General features: G+C 33.7%; 2 long non-coding RNA genes across 4 annotated transcripts; both read right to left on the minus strand.

The window, feature by feature from the left end:
- Positions 1 to 3,528: 3,528 nt before the first annotated feature.
- On the minus strand, positions 3,529 to 6,343 carry LOC103425852 (uncharacterized). 2 transcript variants are annotated; one of them, XR_528013.4, is made up of 5 exons: positions 5,989 to 6,343; positions 5,653 to 5,830; positions 5,388 to 5,522; positions 4,921 to 5,016; positions 3,529 to 3,776 (listed from the first exon to the last, which is right to left on the minus strand). It is a non-coding gene; the product is annotated as an uncharacterized lncRNA (long non-coding RNA). The 2 variants fall into 2 exon arrangements; XR_528014.4 differs by having other exon boundaries at positions 5,982 to 6,286.
- A 436-nt stretch (positions 6,344 to 6,779) lies between these two features.
- Positions 6,780 to 10,546, minus strand: LOC103425845 (uncharacterized). 2 transcript variants are annotated; one of them, XR_011582883.1, is made up of 6 exons: positions 10,407 to 10,546; positions 10,187 to 10,289; positions 9,995 to 10,089; positions 8,744 to 8,819; positions 7,775 to 7,852; positions 6,780 to 7,019 (listed from the first exon to the last, which is right to left on the minus strand). It is a non-coding gene; the product is annotated as an uncharacterized lncRNA (long non-coding RNA). The 2 variants fall into 2 exon arrangements; XR_528011.4 differs by having other exon boundaries at positions 10,187 to 10,310.
- Between the last annotated feature and the right edge of the window lie 3,141 nt (positions 10,547 to 13,687).

Raw genomic sequence — 13,687 nt, forward strand, 5'->3', positions numbered from 1 at the left:
CAATACAAATATATAGGTACATTAATTCAATATAATACATTTCGGTACGTAAATTTTGGTACACTAATTCAATATAATATATTTTAGTACATACATTTCGGTATTGATATTTAAGTACAGTAATTCAATATAATACATTTTGGTACATACATTTAGGTTCATTATAATATATGTAGGTACAAACATTTCAGTACAGTCATTTATGTACACATATATTTACATATTTATGTGTCACTAATTTCTTTTAATATTTTCTCGTTTATGTTCATTTATAATTGAAAGAACTAATATGTGCATATCAATAAAATTAAAATTTTAATGTGAAGACATTAAATAACAAAAATAGAATATAAATCTTAATAAAAGTACAGAGATTAAATTAAATATGTAATCTAGCATCAAGGTTTTTTTTTTTTTTAATTCTAATATTTTGCAAGGACTAATGTTCAAAAACCCCTTCCCCTTATAAAATTAGGCACAGAGATTGTGACATATGCCCTAGCTTCCAATTAGCTAGTATAAATAAAGAACTTTTGTGATTGATTAGTCACAACATTTTCAAGCCAAGCAACCACATAATCCCTCTAATGGAGCAGAGCAAACACCGGAGAGTGATACTCTTCCCCTTGCCTTTTCCTGCATCACATATAAACCCAATGCTGCAACTGGCCAACATTCTACACACCAAAGGCTTCTCCATAACCATTATCCACACCAACTTCAACTCTCATAACTTCAACCCATCAGCCCATCCACACTTCACGTTTATCTCAATCCCTGACGGCTTATCTGAATCCGAGGCGGCCACCAATAACATTCTCCATCTTTTCTCTCTTCTGAATGTCAAATGTGTTGAACAGTTCCGCGAATGCTTGGCTAGCTTGTTATCTGCTGACGCTAACTCAGAGGAGCCTATTGCTTGCTTAATTTCTGATAAACATTCTATAATATACTATTTATTTTTATTATTGTCTAGGTAACAATTTTTGATATTTTCTTTATCTTTATGGTCCGAATTTTTTTAATCCATATATGTAGTTACATAATATAATTTTTACATTCTGTGTTCACCTTCTACCACCAGCAAATTTTGAAGAGGTGTTCATCAATATTTTTGAATATATTGATATACTTTTCAAAATTGTTAGGCCACGGAAGCTACTATACTTGGCCATAGGTGAGAAAGTTTGAATTTTGTTTTTGATCTTGTAGTGTTTAATAAATTCATGAGACTTTTATACGCTGTTTGCTTTCCCTAATCAATTGCAGTGCAGTTGAGATATGTGTTCTTATATATGTGTTGCACTTAATGATATAAACTAGAAATATTGCATGTAATGGTATAAGTTCTAATTTTTGTTGTAGATGGAGAAGCTGAGAAGACAATTTGAATTGGAAAGCAAACAAGTCCTACCAAAGCAGCAGTCCGAAGTATCATATTCTAATATAATAAAATCAAATAATTAAATAAATAAAATTTAAAAAATACTAATTTAATTATTTCGGTTCGGTTTGGTTCGGTTTCTAGACCACCAAAACCGAACCGAACCAAAAGAGTTCGGTTCGGTTCGGTTTTTTCAATTCGGTTCGGTTTTTTCGTTCGGTTCGATTTTTTCGGTTTCGGTTCGGTTCGGTTTTCGGTTTTTTGAACCCACCCCTAATTGCCAAAGGAGATGGCCTCGTCCAACTATTTAGGAAAAAACTTAAAATGTAATCTGTTTGTACCATACTTGACCAATCCCGAAACTACCGAGCACCGGCCAACGCTATACTGTCAAGGACCCAGAAGAGTTCCCCTCCGACCAGGAGGCCAATCACTACTCGACACGTGTCAAGATTAGAAGCCAATCAGAGCGCAGCACGTGTCGACATCAAGAACCAATCATAACATGACACATGTCAATGTGACAAAGCTACAAGTTTTTCTATAAATAGGGGTCATTCCCCCACAATATTGCCTAATGCCATTTTGTGTTAAATCATTCACAAGAACTCACTAAATTGAGAGCTTGATCCTTTGTACTTGTGTAAGCCCTTCACTACTAATAAGAACTCCTCTACTCCGTGGACGTAGCCAATCTGGGTGAACCACGTACATCCTGTGTTTGCTTCTCTGTCTCTATTCATTTACGTACTTATCCTCACTAGTGACGGAAGCAACCAAGCGAAGGTCACAAAACCTGACACTTTCTGTTGTACCAAAGTCTTCGCTGATTTTGTGCATCAACATAATCGAAATCGAGAGACTCCCTCAAAAGGGGATTAGATTCTTTCCCCTAAATCGCAAATGAAGTGCGTGCAACAACTCTCATTGTTTCTGCCTCGGACTGTATTGCTCTTTTTTTTTTTTTGTCAAATGATAGATTTTGTTAGATTAGTCACCAACGGAATTTGAACTCATGCCTTCATACAATGGGTCAACACCTTTCCACCATTGTGGTAAAGGGGCCACTTGCAGGACACCAAAAGATGAACTAAAATGTGTAATCTGAGCCCTCAGATTACTCAAAAAGTCATTGCTCATTGTTCATTTGGTTTAGATATTAATAGTGTCACTGTTGTTTTAAGTTACAAACAAACTAATTAAGTCTGAGTGGTCAAATAGTATTTCTCCAAGTTGAATGAAATTTGCATTCTATTGAGAAAAATGCGTTCTCTTCTTCTTTTAACAAATTCAATATCGAATAAAACTTGCTCACTGTTTGGAGTATTTTCTAACAACCCACACAAAACAATAAGCATGAAGATCACAGTTACCTACCAGGCAAAATAGTCAAATACAGATGTGTACCACAATAGATCTTTTACATATCTCAAAACCATATACATCATTTGACATAGGATTCATCATAGTATTTGGTAGAGAGAATTTTTTTTTTGTTTACACCACAACACCGACACCATAAATATTAGCAACAAAGGCAGTCAATCCCTTTCATTATGCAGCCTATAACAGGAAAAAATAGAAAGCTCAAATATGTCTGCTTACTTTACAATAGTAGATGTTGTACTAATAATTTAGGACGCTCTTCTCTCCAAATTTTCTCAAATAACTATCATTTTCGTATAGCTCGTATGAATGCAACTCGAAAAATTGCTCGGAAGAAATATATACAAACAAAAGCAAACTAAAAGTAAGCTATTGAAAGAAATTTAGAAACACACAAACATCACAACAACTCAGACTTAAAACTCAACAAACACCAAATAGTAGAAACTGAATATATATATGCTCTTGAATCGAGAACTTCATCAAACGAACAACAATCAATCTAATACAATCTGTCAAAAACCAAAAGGGAAAGAGAGAATTTCAAGGCCCTGTAATGTCGAGGCCTCGTACGGTAACACAATAATCTTGTACAATTATACAATTTCAAGGCCTTGACACAAAATAATTGCGAAATGCCTTTTTTTAATCACGGCATGCTGCACGCGACTCACATTTTAAACATATTTATCTGCGTGAATTGCTTCACTTGTTTTGTATTTCATTATTTTCTTTCTTTATGAGACATATTAGAAACATTAAAGAAAAGCGATCATCATGTCACATAATACAGAGAGCAATTCAAAGTTTACAAAAGTTGAGGGAGAATATTTGATAGAGTTAAAACATTGTTCATACCAGGTAGGACAAAACCCCAAACGGAGGAAAAAGACATCCTAACATTGAGAACAATTTATTTAAGAAGATGACAACTTTGGCTATATTGCTCCTATCATTTCTCTCCATACTTGATATGTTGAACTCCAGTTGAAAACTTTTTGTATTCCTACATAAAAATAAATAAATAAATAAACACAATAATTTATTTGACAAAGGAAATGAGCACATAAGGGAAAAAATTACTGTAACAGTTAACTAACATATGAAAGTGATACTATCCTTGAAAATCATGTCCTCAAATGTGTATCATCAATTTAATTAAACTATAGTGAGCAACACATTAGTCTTTTTTCATTTTTTGTACGGGCAACAACATAGTGCAAGGGTTAGAATATATTTGCACGTATATGTTGCATAATATAACATGTGTAGAAGTTACAAATGTGTTTGTGTTTCTTCAATTTTGAGTTCAAAATGAACGTCATAATTTCAAGTCCTTCATCTAATAGCTAATAATGACAATTGACATGCCAAAGAGGTGAAAGAATTCAAGAGATTAAGGCATTGGAAATGCACCAATGGGGCTGGAATTGTCTTTGAAATTAAAAAGCTGTAGAATTCGTCCTCTCTGAGAAAAACTTAGTTCTTCTCTGAAAATTGGATCACCCTCCCTCAAGGTCCTATGGATAAATATGAATGTTTTCAAAGCTACTATCAATGCCAACCACAAAAATAATACAAACAAAGTTTAACAGGAATCAAAACATATGTATACATCTACATAAGCATATTAATCCATAAGTCAACGATGATCCATATACAGCCGATAAGAAGAGTGTCATAAAGTGTTGCATTGTCCCATGTAAACTGGGACAACATTGAACCGGACCAGTAGAAGATTCACTTCAGAATAGTTAAAATTATATAAACTTATTTTTCCGTGTAATTATGCAATCAAACTCTTGCATTTACTTTCCTGCTCATCCATGGTATCACAAAGTAGTGCACCACTGGCAATGGATTAAACATTGCCCAAAACAGCAAACACCAAGGCCTGTCTAACCAATGAGGTTGCACGCACAGATCCTGTCACACGACTCTGTTGTCTAAATCATCATCACATTGTATGTAGTGAGGCAGTGAAAAAAAGACTACCTTGGTTCTTAGATTAGATGTTTAAGCTAATAAGCAACCAAGACATCGATATTTCGAAATCCCATGACTTTCGGCAAGTACTTACTAAATCTTAAGTCCATATAACAACTGAAAACATTTTGAATTGCACCAAGACAGAAACCTAGCAACCATACCTCGGCTAACCAACCAGCAATGACTTCGATTGACACAAAGGTCCGAATCTGATCCACGTTAACAAAAAAACCCACTCGCTAAAATCAATCCAATACCTGTTTCACAATTACAAACTGTGTTAAAAACCGAAAATGGACGAAAAAGCAAAGAAGAAGCATTCAAGAGATTAAGGCATTTAAAAAATTAGACGAAGTGGACATAGATCAGAAAAAAGTTGGGGAGGGAAGTGATAACTCTGCAGTGAGGCAGTAAAAAATGAATCCAACTAATCCAATCTATTCCCTTTTGTCTACTGGCTATTGTGCCACACGGTCCCAAAGTTTAGTCTTCTTTCTAATTCCATGTGTCTGGTAAATGTGTCAAACCCATTTGAATAAATACACTTGAAGAAATTTCAATGAGAAAAACGTAGGAAAAGTAAGTATTCAAACTCTTCAATGGAAAAGGAGAAGGCGCGGAGAATTACCGTTTCACTCCGTTCTGGCCTCAGAGAGTGAGAGAGGTCTTCATCGCAACAACTTTATTTCCATCACTATAAACCAAAGCATAAACCCTACAAACTTCCATTACAGATAGGAGGGATTACATATGAACCTGTGCACTGAAAAATTTAACATCTAAATTTTCTTATTCGTGAAAATTGAAAGGAAAACGGATGACTGAAATGGAAGAAAGACAAAAGCCCGATCACATACTCGAAAGGAACACGACATATATAGCTGTAAACGTACCTTTGCAGACCTTCTCTTTGAGCTTTAGGAACCGGAATTGCATTTACTGTAAATCCAAACTGTAATGAAAACCCAATGAGGGGAATCCCTGATCAAAACAACATCCATCCCTGAACGTGATGATTCAGTTTCAGCTGCAACAATCCTTCCCTGAAATTATAGACCCTATGCTAGCAGCCTAAAATCCCAAAAACACATAATAAAAAATTCAAAATTTGAAGCGATTTCACAAATTGGGATCAATAATCTGAAAACATAGTTCAATTTTTTATTGCTTGGATGGAGAAAATTGAGAAATGAAAGAAAAAAAGTTAGGTTTAGGATTGAACTTGGTACTTGAACCAGAGACAGTTAGCCGAGGCCGGCGTTGTAAAGAGCTTGAGAAACCTTATCGAATACACTGAGGGGCGTCCACGAAATGCTTTCTTCAATGAAAAACGTATCTCCTCCGTCCTTCCGGTACGCAACCGTGGTGGTGGTTCCGAACCAGCGGGAGTGGCTGAGTCAGAGCAAGCTGATCCGAAACGAAGACGAAGCATTAGAAAGAATAGAGAAGTAGTGCTCGAATTGGGAGAGGAGGTTGATCGATGTACGGAGATCAAAATTTTGTAACTGAACAAATGAAGTGGAGAAGTTATGATAAAAGGTTGTGGGGGGTTTGAAAACTGCTACGCAGAAAACTGAACGTCCTGAACGTGGTGGGTTTTCAATACATATTTCTGTGTGGTTATTGTTTTTTTACCAGTTTATCCTCATTTTTTGAAATTTTTTGGGTTTGGTTGTGAATACAAAAAAGGGACTTTCTTGGCATTTTGAAATGCTTCACCTATTTGGCCTTCTCCCTCTATATATACTAGCCTCTCCGCATGCACTAACGTGCATGCGAGAGGCATTTTTGCATCACGGGCGCTACGCGCCCCTAAAGGTATATTGTGTTATTTTTTTCCATTGTAATTGTCAAGATATATTTTAAATGTATTGTGCAAAGAGGAACTTTTTTTTTTATCATGCACGTCCTAAAAAGTTGTCATGTTTTTCGTTTTCACTTTGCGTAAAGTAATGATTTAAATGTTATTCATGTAATTGTCAAACAACATGGGATTTTGGATGCAAGTTCCTACCTAAAGTTCATGAACAATAGTAAGTAGATGTGAATAAAAAAAGAGTATATGAAAACATTAAGTACTCGTAGCAAAATACAAAACAACTTAAATGTCAAAATATAAAACCTAGATCACAATATTTATGTTATTCACAATACCCATAAAGTCTATATGTCATTGTTTATTTTGAAAAGAAAATTGACATCAATCCTGCAATTTCCACCCATTTGTTCCTGATTGACGCTTCAAATTTTCATTGCCAATCTACAAACAATTGTGAGAAAATTAAAAATCAAATAAAAAGAGTTAATTCATAAGTGAGAAATGCATATTGAAAGGTTATCATTAATAAAGTTGTTACCTATTAGGAATCACCATAATTAGCTGGAATGAAGCAAGATTTCTTTGTATACTACATTTCGTGTATAGGTCTTCATCTATTTACCTAACTATTGTGATAGTTAAAATATATTGGGATCTTATCTATTGTTAAGATGTTTGGTACGCGCCCCTAAAAATGGTTTTGCTTTAAGATGTTTTGCGTATGTAAAAACACGGGGTATTTCTAAAAAATTAGGCCAAAGTAGGTTCTTGGAGCCAAGTACAAATGCTGAATTTGTGCCAATTTAAGTGGTGTGCAAATTTTGGCTTTTAATTTAATACAAATTCATTTGAGGTCAGGCCATGAAAATAGCCTCTTTTTTTTCAATTAATGGTTGTTCACAAATTTGTCACTTGAGGTGGAAAGAAAAAAAAAAGTTGTGTGTTTTCTTACACCTAACGCTAAAGTGCAATGAAACACAAAATAGGCTAGGAAATCATTCATCATATAAGAAAGAACTTCGTACATAAGCAAGACCATCCAAATAAGATTTCAGGTAAAGAGAATGGTGATACATGAAATACATAGTTATTCTGATTGTATATAGGAATGATGAATATGTATTCGTCCATAAAAAAAAATGAAAAATAGGAGAAAAGTACCAACTAACAGAATCGAAGGGAGCTAATGTATTTACCCTCTATTCTTTATTTGTCCCTCTTCTTTCTTTGCATTTATGTTGGCATCTTCAACAGCATCATACAATCTCAGTTTCCTATTGAGAAAAAACGGAGGCATATATATCATCTTATCCTCACAATACCACAAAATACAGCTCACTACATATTGGATTCTCTTTGAACACTTTATTTTACCAAAATCTGTTAAAGATGAGTTGATTAAAACTATAATTTGTTCTATTTTTGTAGACCTGTATGTTGAGTTGGTTAGATTGGGGATTCCAATTTTTGGCTGGAATTTGAATGTATAATTGTTGGATAAGATCTAAGTCTTATTGATAATAAGGATCATTACATGTATCACACATATGTTTTTAATGATAATAAGGAACATGAGGCTCCCCTAATGTAGTGTTATGAAGAAAGTGGAAAAGATAAACTAAGTTCATGAGGATATAGATAGAATAAATATTCATGGATAAGATACCTTAATGATGTTCACGGTTTTATGTCAAAATGTGCATTTTTCTGGATAGGTCTTCATCTATTTAATTAACTATTGTGATAGGTAAAAGTTGCTTAATATGCTCTAAAATTAATGTAATTTAGTAAGGCAAAGTAAAAGCCAAAACCAAAATGACATAGTAAATTCAGTGCATAATATATGTCCAAAAATGCAAATAGATGCTTGTAATTTAATTGTTTATTATCTGTAAATGGCATTGAAAGCATTACTTATTTGGAACAAAGCAATAATACGAATAAATGGCTAATAGTTAGGTATATACGAGCTAGAAACCTTTCTCTACATACAAAAAAATCTAACGATGGGAAAATTAATCCACAAATACTTAATGCTAGCCTCTTCAATCAAATTCTACTTAACCCAAGACTAATCCAATCCTAATTAGCGAACATGACTTGAAAATTTGCTGGCTTTCTTTATCGTCATGTATGGCAAATAGATAGCAAGCGAATGCTCAAACCTGGAATGTGTAACCACTGGTATTCTCCATGTGTATCACTCCCGAAACATGTTAAAAGCTTTGGCAAGTAAGCAAACTGCAACATCGATACAATGACAAACAGAACTTCAATTACACATTGCCAAACCGTCCAAAACTTTACTCAATAAGAGAACAATTAAAATATATCATATTCTAATAAAAAAATTGTAAGGCCACATCCACATTGAATCGTGCATCTTTAGCAAAAACTTAAAAAAAAAAAAATCAGATTGCAAAACTGTCTATGTAAATACTTAAAGTCATTGTAAAAGAATATACTATAATCGAACGAAGAGCATAAAACTCACCAAGTTGATTCAAGTCATGAAGCCTGAAATGTAATGAAATCAATTCATTTGCAGCAAACAACATACACATATTTCTTTCGACACAGAGGTATACAAAAACCAACCTACCTGTAAAACTCCTACGTATCAATAAACCGTACCCGACACCAACGGGCCACCAGTCTCAGCGACAATGAAGCTGAAGCCGCCAATCTCCGGTGGGATGAAAACTCAGGATGAAAAGTAGGTTCCTAAAGCTATAAACATCTTTAAAATGAAACGGTGGGAGAATTTGACTAATCTTGTCTTTTTTGCAGATTTTCTTTCCTTGTTCTTCCATAAAGATTCCAAATCTTATAAATTCACCACCCAAAAACAAACTACTAATCGTAGTAGTACATTACACAAAACAGAGAGGTTTCTACAAATTGGTCCAAAACCCATTTAAAAAATCTGGTAAATATAAATAATTTCGAATAGTTCAAATGACAATCGAGTTAAATACTCCAAATTACTATATATATGAAAATAAGGTCGTGATGAACAATTCAATTAAGCATAGAGTACCTAGATTGAAGCAGAAAGTGAAAATCTCTAGCGAAAACCCATTTCAAAAATCTGGCCAAGATAAGGATAATATTGTTCGAGAAAATTATCCAATTTATCTAATGTTTTCAAAGCTACCTGCCAATGACAAACACAAAAATAATACAAAGTTTAACAGGAATCAGAACATATGTATACATATACATAAGCATATCAGTTCTTCCAACCTTCCAGTAGACACAATATAATTAAATTTACTTCCTGCAACTACTCAAAAACCACAAAACAATCAAATTTATTTGCTACTCAGTAACCCAATTTCCTAGCAACCAAACAATAATGATAAAATATCCAAAAATTGCTTTTTGGAAAAAGAGAATAATAAAAAATAACTCACATTTTTTCCTTTTACTTTCTCTCCTTTTTTCTTCACTGATCTCCTCCTCTGCTTCTTAGTCTTCGATTTTCCGACTCCACAAAACCCGAAATTGACTACAATAAACTTAAAACCCATAAAAAACTTAAACAAAAGCAAAAAACCAAGGAAAGCACAGAAAATACGAGAGTGAGTATTAGAGAAAATGCTTACCGGATCGTCCTTGAAAGTTAGGATTTCTGGGTTTTTAGTCTAAAAGAATGAGTGCGCATTCTTCCTCAGTGCAATGTTTGAGAGAGAGAGTGATGGAAGGTACCTAAGGCCACAAAATGAATAGCTAGAAAAATACCACAGAATGAATAGATAGAAAAAACAGTGTGCAGACGATGGGACAAAAAAAAATGGATATTGAATAAAGAGGGATAATACTAACCAATTTGTGTAAATCCTAACATTTATTTTCAGGATTGCCAGTTTCAGATGAAGAAATCATACATAAAAGGCGTGGAGGAGGGTGTTTTGTACGGAAGACAAAAATGAGTTTGAGAAAATCATCCAATTTTCCCTTTTGTATGCTCTGTGGGGATCGAGAACGTGTGATAAATGGCGGTTCCATGTCGGGTCTGTCAACCGCAGCAGTTGCTGCTTTGATCGTGCAATACATGGTTTCTGATGTCTTTCTAGCAGTTGTGGAATAATTGATCTAAAGGCTGAAAATGAACTTAAAGTGTGAGTATCTTATCCAATGGTTGTGAATTAATGTCGTTGAGAATTCAGAATTATTACGTTTTTAACCCTATTTTTTAGACAATTATTTTTTGGTTTTTTGTGTACGAAGTGAGGGCATTCTTGGCATTTCTGAATGCTTCACCAAACTGGTCTTCTCCCTTTATATATATAGATGATAGATGATGATGAAGAAGAATACATGTATATATATATATATATATATATATATATATATATATAGAGAGAGAGAGAGAGAGAGAGAGAGAGAGAGAGATTGAGAGAAAGAGAGGAATGAATAAGGTCATACTCCATCATCATCGTCTAAAAAGAAATCTATTTACAGTTAAACTTTAAACCCAAAATATTAAAAAAAAACTTTATGTTATAATTCTAGTTGAACTTTAAATGTTTATTTTCATTATCTTTAAGTCTAGTCGGAATATTTATGTTATGATTGTGTTGGATATGTTAAAATTTAGGGTAAATTACATAGTAGCCCATCAGGTTTGAGGTCTATTTGCAATCTTATACAACATCTTTAAAACATTTCACTTTTATACCTCAAGTACTATTTTATTTCAATTTCATACAACCGTTACATTTTTCATCCATGGATCTGTTAAATGCTGACGTAGCTGCCACATATATGCCATGTGGCTACCAAATGTCTGCCACGTGGCAAATAAAATAATTTTTTTTTAAAAAAACCGGAAATTGGAAGGAAAAAAAAAGAAGAAGAAAGGGACCGAACCCAGAAGAAGAAGCAGGAAGAAGAAGAAGAGAAGAAGAAAGAGGAGGAGGAGGAAGAAGAAGAAGAAGAAGAAGAAAAAAGAAGAAGAAAGGGACCGAACCTAGAAGAGAAGAAGAAAGAGGAGGAAGAGAAGAAGAAAGACGAGCAGGAGGAAGAAGAAAAAGAAGAAGAAGAAGAAAAAAGAAAAAAAAAAGAAAGGGACCGAACCCAGAAGAGAAGAAGAAAGAGGAGGAAGAGAAGAAGAAGAAGAAAAGAAAAAAAAAAGAAAGGGACCGAGCCCAGAAGAGAAGAAGAAAGAGGAGGATGAGAAGAAGAAAGAGGAGGAGGAGGAAGAAGAAGAAGAAAAGAAAAAAAGAAGGGACCGAACCAGAAGGAGGAAGAAGAAGAAGAGAAGAAGAAAGAGGAGGAGGAGGAAGAAGAAGAAAAAAAACAAAAAACAAAAATGATCGAATCCCTTGCAACCCAGAAGAAGAAGGAAGAAGAATGAGGAGGAGGAGGAGGAGGAAGAAGAAGAAGAAGAAAAAAAAAACCCCAGAAGAAGAAGAAGAAGAAGAAAGAGAGAAAAAAAAAATGGCAGACAGGTTTATTAAAAAAAATTAAAAAATTATTTTTATTTGCCACATGGCAGACATTTGGCAGCCACGTCAGCATTTAATAGATCCATAGATGGAAAATGTAACGGTTGTATGAAATTGAAATAAAATAGTACTTGAGGTATGAAAGTGAAATGTTTTAAAGATGTTGTATAAGATTGCAATAGACCTCAAACCTGAGGGGCTATTATGTAATTTACCCTAAAATTTAAGATTTCAAAATTTTTCATTTTTTGAAAAAAAAAACCGAAACCAAACCGGAAAAAATAAAAAATAAAACCGAAAAAAAATTGAACCGAACCGAAATTTCGGTTCGGTTTCGGTTTTGGCAAAAAACCGAACCGATTTCAACCGAACCCACCTCTATTGGCAATGACATCCTATCTATTTTTAGTTATCACTTAAGAAATATAAGAATATCTAAAGGAAAACATTTTTGGGGCACGTAGCGCCCGTAATGTAAAAATATCTCTCGCATGAGCGTGAAAGCATGCAGAGATGCTAGTAAAACAATAAAATAATGAAAACTAATCATTACGTACTCCTAGAAATTGAAATGTAACGGTTGTATGAAATTGAAATAAAATAGTACTTGAGGTATGAAAGTGAAATGTTTTAAAGATGTTGTATAAGATTGCAATAGACCTCAAACCTGAGGGGCTATTATGTAATTTACCCTAAAATTTAAGATTTCAAAATTTTTCATTTTTTGAAAAAAAAAACCGAAACCAAACCGGAAAAAATAAAAAATAAAACCGAAAAAAATTGAACCGAACCGAAATTTCGGTTCGGTTTCGGTTTTGGCAAAAAACCGAACCGATTTCAACCGAACCCACCTCTATTGGCAATGACATCCTATCTATTTTTAGTTATCACTTAAGAAATATAAGAATATCTAAAGGAAAACATTTTTGGGGCACGTAGCGTCCGTAATGTAAAAATATCTCTCGCATGAGCGTGAAAGCATGCAGAGATGCTAGTAAAACAATAAAATAATGAAAACTAATCATTACGTACTCCTAGAAAATCTAAAACCGTATGGTTTTGAATAGAATAAAATATTAAAATATTAAAGTAAATTATTATTTCTAGGATCTAGTAATCGTACGGATTTTGAATTGATTAAAATAATTTTAAAATAATATTTTATTATTTGACTGACCTGTGTTTGATATATTGAGTTAGCTAAAACAATTAAAAATAAAATAAAAAATTACTCAAACAATTAGTATTTTTAAGTTTAAAGAACTAAAACTCCCTATCCTAAAGCCCAGCTTAACCTTGTTAGTAACTCCGTCATTGGCTGTGTGGATCAGCGGCTTCTCCAATTATGTTAAGTGTAAGATTTAAGTACGAGGATTTGGGACCTTAATCAATCATTGTCTGTGCGGAACAACGGCTCTTGAGAAAGTTAGGTGTAAGATTTTATTTGAAAAGCAGTTAGGTACCAATGCCCTTAATTTATTTATATACTGTTGTGTGTACCAACGGCTTCTTCATTAAGGTAGGTTTAAGATTTAAGTTTGAGAGTTTGGTACGTCAATTCATTAAACAAGAAAATTATTTTTCAATTATGAAAGTCGATGCCCACATTAGTTTGTTAGTATCTGAATATTTCAAAAAGGCTACAGTAATAGCTTT

Source organism: Malus domestica, chromosome 07, assembly GCF_042453785.1.
Source record: "Malus domestica chromosome 07, GDT2T_hap1".
Lineage (NCBI taxonomy): Eukaryota > Viridiplantae > Streptophyta > Magnoliopsida > Rosales > Rosaceae > Malus > Malus domestica.